Source organism: Nycticebus coucang, chromosome 12 (genome assembly GCF_027406575.1).
Source record: "Nycticebus coucang isolate mNycCou1 chromosome 12, mNycCou1.pri, whole genome shotgun sequence".
Taxonomy (NCBI): Eukaryota; Metazoa; Chordata; class Mammalia; order Primates; family Lorisidae; genus Nycticebus; species Nycticebus coucang.
Genome location: NC_069791.1, coordinates 18,668,124 through 18,673,670, shown reverse-complemented (window position 1 = coordinate 18,673,670; position 5,547 = coordinate 18,668,124). Strand labels below are relative to the sequence as shown.

General features: G+C 38.2%; 1 pseudogene; it reads right to left on the bottom strand.

The window, feature by feature from the left end:
* Nucleotides 1–725: 725 nt before the first annotated feature.
* Nucleotides 726–2,419, bottom strand: LOC128561892 (leucine-rich repeat-containing protein 40-like; annotated as a pseudogene).
* Nucleotides 2,420–5,547: the final 3,128 nt, after the last annotated feature.

Sequence of the window (5,547 nt, the reverse complement as noted above, 5' to 3'; positions counted from 1 at the left end):
CACAGGTGATGGCTGAAGAAATGGCTCTCCCAGCAAAAGGAAGAAGACCCAGACCAGTAGGCACTTAGTCTCTAATGGTGTCAGATCTAAAATGAGTTAAGCAGGGAAGAGACTGTTTGGAGTAAGTGATAGAACTTTGTGAGAATATCTTCAATGGCCAGAGCAAGCTGGGTAGGGAGGGGAGAATTCGGGGGTAAGAAGCACATGATGAGCCTTCAGGAGAAAGGATTTGACCACAATATTGACTCAAGTGGAAGAAACAAAATCTCTGTGGGACTTACAAGGGCTACAAACAATGCCTTTCTTACAACCAGTCCTTTGTATGTCCCTGGTTTTCCCTTTCTCTAGAAGCTTTTGGGATTCTCTCCTACATTTCCCCTTACTTTGTCTTCCTCCTGCCCCCACTTGCAATTTCTATCAGCTATACGTACATCAATTTTAAATTTCCAACATTTAGTTCTAGGCAAAGTTATCTCATACATAGAGAACTTGAAAAGCTCCACCAAAAGCCTATTAGAATAGATAAATAAGTATGATTAACAACAATTTATTGTCTATTTAAAAAAAAACAGAAGAGCAGATTTGGGATTTTTTTTTTTGTTACCTATTATTTTTAAGAGGATATTAAATCTTTTATTTAAGTTTCCTACAAGTTTACTTCACCAAGAAAAACAAATCACTTCAACACATCAATCAAATAAATAGAACTCGCTAGAATGGTACCATTACCTTAAGTTCACACAATTGCCAAGTTCGGGTGGAATGTGTAGGAGGTCATTATTCTGAAGATCCAGGGTGGTCAGATTTTCCATGGTCTTCATTTTCTGAGGGTCCACAGATCCAATCTGATTGTTACTGATCAGAACGGTTTCAAGTGTAAGGATATGATATAGAACTTCAGGCAGCACTTTGAACTTGTTAAAGGAAAGATTTATTGTTTGTAGTCTTATTAATGATTCCATTTCTTCAGGCAAAGAATTTAAAAAATTGTTCCTGAGATCCAAAAATGTCAGTTTTTGAAACATACATAACTCCAAGGACACAAAGGAAAGCTTATTAAAACTGAGATTAACATCAGAAACATTTCCTTTAGTTCAATAATCCTTTTTGGAATATCACACAGCTGATTCTTACTGAAGTTAACAGTAGTGATGATGTTGCTCTTCACTGTATCAAAAACTTCGTCAGGAATCAAAGTTGTTTGCTTATCACTGTAGTCTAATGTTTTTAATGTGACGATGGCACGTACGTTGACCCGGGACTCACTTGGCAGTGTCATTGCAGTCTCAGTGAAGGAGTCACTCTGGCTAGGTCCATCATCTTTGATCTTGCTTCGTAAATATTTTAGGACTTCTTGGGTTCCTTTATTTATAATTTCTCTTCTAATGGTTCTTAAAGGATTTCCTTCTAGTGCAAGGAATTTCAAATGAAGGTTTCCCAATGTATAAGGCAAACTACTAATATCATTGTTGCTTAGGTCAAGCCTTTCCAAAGACTGTAATAGGGTAATTTCATTTGGAACAGATTTCAACTCGTTATCCCTCAGGTCTAGCACAAGGATAGAATTCAGATGCTTCAGATGCTCTGCCCTTAACACTTCAATCTGGTTTTCACCCATATGCAATTCCTTCAGTAGCCTACAAGAAGGAAATTCTGGTAGAAAACGTAATTTATTCCTCCACAAATAAAGCAATTCCGGTGATTCCATGCCAGCTAGTTCAGGAGGTATAGCTTCCAAGAGATTTGAACTACAGTCCAAGTGCTTCAGTCTTTTCATTCTACTTATTTCTGCTGGCAAGCTCTTCAACTGATTACTGGAAAGATTGAGTCGCACCAGACTAGACAGAAAAGAAAAACTAGCAGGAACAGTTGTAAGACGATTCGAAAGATCTAAATCTTCTAAACTGGAAAGTTGTTCAAATCCCTCTGATATGCAAGAGAGTTCGTTATGCTGGAGATACAGGCCCTTCAGGTTCCTCAGGTTTGCAATCTCTCCGGGGAGTATTTTCAGCTTGTTATGGCTGACATTAAGCTTTTGAAGATTTTCTAGTTCTCCTATAGCAGGAGGAAGGGATATCAGCTGATTATCATGTATACAAGACCAGTCAATGCAGGCAGGAGTCGGAGATCATCTGTAAGTGACTGGAGTTTATTGTTAGATATAATTAGGTTAATCAAATCTGTCTGCTCCCACCATCGCTCAGTAGCAGCGAATGTTAAGATTCTAATTAGCTTCCACAGGGATATCGACATTTATTCTCCAGACACATTGAGGCACTTCGCTGAGGTTCCTACCCAACAGGTTTAACTGGCTGCCTTTAACAGCCCCTGCGGTACTGAGGTACCGCAGTCCCTCGCGTCAGCTTTGAAACCTGCTCGCTGGAGGATCCTGCCTCGCTACTCCCTTCAGGCACGACATGTTTAAACACCGCCCTTGGGGTGTTTTTAACACAAATAAATGATTGATGTTTAATAAGATATATATACTTATTTCCCTGATTTGATCATTACACATTTTATCCTCGTATTGAAATATCACACTGAACCCCATAAATATGTGTAACTATGAAGCTTCAGCTAAAGATAATCATACAGAACTTTCAACACTTAGACTTGAAACTTTTTTTTTTTTTTTATTGTTGGGGATTCATTGAGGGTACAATAAACCAGGTTACACTGATTGCAATTGTTAGGTAAAGTCCCTCTTGCAATCATGTCTTGCCCCCATAAAGTGTGACACACACCAAGGCCCCACCCACCTCCCTCCTTCCCTCTTTCTGTTCCCCCCCATAACCATAATTGTCATTAATTGTCCTCATACCAAAATTGAGTACATAGGATTCATGCTTCTCCATTCTTGTGATGCTTTACTAAGAATAATGTCTTCCACGTCCATCCAGGTTAATACGAAGGATGTAAAGTCTCCATTTTTTTTTAATGGCTGAATAGTATTCCATGGTATACATATACCACAGCTTGTTAATCCATTCCTGGGTTGGTGGTCATTTACATTTTGGCGATTGTAAATTGAGCTGCAATAAACAGTCTAGTACAAGTGTCCTTATGATAAAAGGATTTTTTTCCTTCTGGGTAGATGCCCAGTAATGGGATTGCAGGATCAAATGGGAGGTCTAGCTTGAGTGCTTTGAGGTTTCTCCATACTTCCTTCCAGAAAGGTTGTACTAGTTTGCAGTCCCACCAGCAGTGTAAAAGTGTTCCCTTCTCTCAACATGCACGCCAGCATCTGCAGTTTTGAGATTTTGTGATGTGGGCCATTCTCACTGGGGTTAGATGATATCTCAGGGTTGTTTTGATTTGCATTTCTCTAACATATAGAGATGATGAACATTTTTTCATGTGTTTGTTAGCCATTTGTCTGTCATCTTTAGAGAAAGTTCTATTCATGTCTCTTGCCCATTGATATATGGGATTGTTGGCTTTTTTCATGTGGATTAATTTGAGTTCTCTATAGATCCTAGTTATCAAGCTTTTGTCTGATTGAAAATATGCAAATATCCTTTCCCATTGTGTAGGTTGTCTCTTTGCTTTGGTTATTGTCTCCTTAGCTGTACAGAAGCTTTTCAGTTTAATGAAGTCCCATTTGTTTATTTTTGTTGTTGTTGCAATTACCATGGCAGACTTGAAACATTTACATTCTGTTCTTTAAACATATTTTGTCTATAGATTGAATCCAAAAACTGAAAACAGAACATATCATTCACAGAATATGAATACATGAACATTATTCACTGAAGAATCAAGTGTAACACTACTTGACTCATAAAAAAGGAAATATAATTTTTCTGCCAGTACAATCCTGCAACTTCAAGGAGAATGTGAAGGTTCTATTTTTCTTACACTCTCTGAGCTGTTCAAAACACTACAACATTTTAGCTTGATTCATTTTTGGATCAACACTTTCTTATGAGATTTATATTTTCCTTGGAGTTTCAACAGTTGAACTTACTGTAGAAGTAGGAGTTTCTATTCTCCAAAGGATATGTTTCCTAGAATATGGAACTTAAAATACTAATAATAACAAAAAATCCTGAGAATTAATAACTTACAAAACATTTAAGAATTTTCCCAATTTAGACTGTCTTGCTTCTCAAGTGCAGTTAGGTGAGTATTTGGGTTGAAATTTCACCTTAAATTTTCAACCTAATACTCATATGTGTGTTTAATTCTGGGAAATATAAGCTTTCAAATTCAGATCTTCTAAAAACTTTAGGAAGGATGCTACAAGGCAGAATGTCTTTGAGAATCAATCTCTTGTTTTTATGTGAAGCATATAAAGTATTGAAAAACACAAAAGGGATAGCATTGGAATGAGTCACAAGGATGGATTTTTCTGTGGACATGTTTCTTATATGTACATCATGTAAATTACCCTACGACATTGCCAGTCCCTTCTGGCTGTCAACTCAGATGGTACTAATCTTTAAAGAAGTTTAAGGCTTCAAGTAACACTTCAACTGTGACTGTGATTAAGGAGAAGACAGAAAATCTAGCCTGCTGTGTAACACCATGCACTGTCCTGGGGCTTTTATATGTGAATATCATGTACTATACTACATATTATTATATATTATTTATTATATTATATTACCATTTTATATTTAAGAACTATTATATATTTGTATAGGGCCAGAAGAGTTGGTCCACCTGCCTGGGAGTCGAGGTCACTTTTCTCTCTGGCTTCTTTGTGCTGGTGCTCCCGGCATCGGCCTCCCTTCTTGGTAAGAGCCATGCTCTATAACCCTGCTCTCCAGCGAGCTGCCCACGGCCTCCCTCTGCTGCAGTATTGATTGACCCTTCATCCATCTTCTCACCTAGCTCAAATTCTTAGATACTGCAATCTACTTTAATTCATCTCTTTTAAAAACTTCTAGTGCTGCTCTTAGCTGTGATGATGTGTAATGTCAGCTTTTCTCTTGAATAAGTGAATGTTTTCTAAGAAGTCTCCATTCCCCTGACTTGAATCCAAGAATATCAGAGCCAGAAGGGCCTCGAAGTCAGCTAGATCGATGGTTCTAGCCTGCAGCATTTGGACTCTCAGACACTCTGAAGTTATTGCAAGAGTCTTAAAACCCATATAAACATATATTTATGCTTTTTTTCTTTTCACTGGCAATAAAAATGACAGCATTATAATGGGGTATCCATGACTTTTGTGACATTAAGAAGAGTTTTCCTATTCTAAGAACCCGGGAGCCACTCATTCCCCCAACCCCCTTATTGTACAAATGAAAAAAAGCAGCTCAGAAAGATTTGCCCAAGGTCACACAGTGAGTTAAGATCATGTCAGGACCACAGGATAAGCCCTGCATTGGATTCCCAGCCATCAGCTCATTGCTTTTTCCAGTACCCTGACACCCCAAATACCAACTCCTGCAATTGTGTAGCAGCTCCCACAGACTCTACTGTGGGAGGGAATAATGGGTCTCCACCTGGCTCAGGTTGACTTGTGAGGAAACAACTTCTCCCTCTACAGTTCATGTTGAAAAGGATTGCCAGGATGTAATAAACAGACACGGAAATATATAT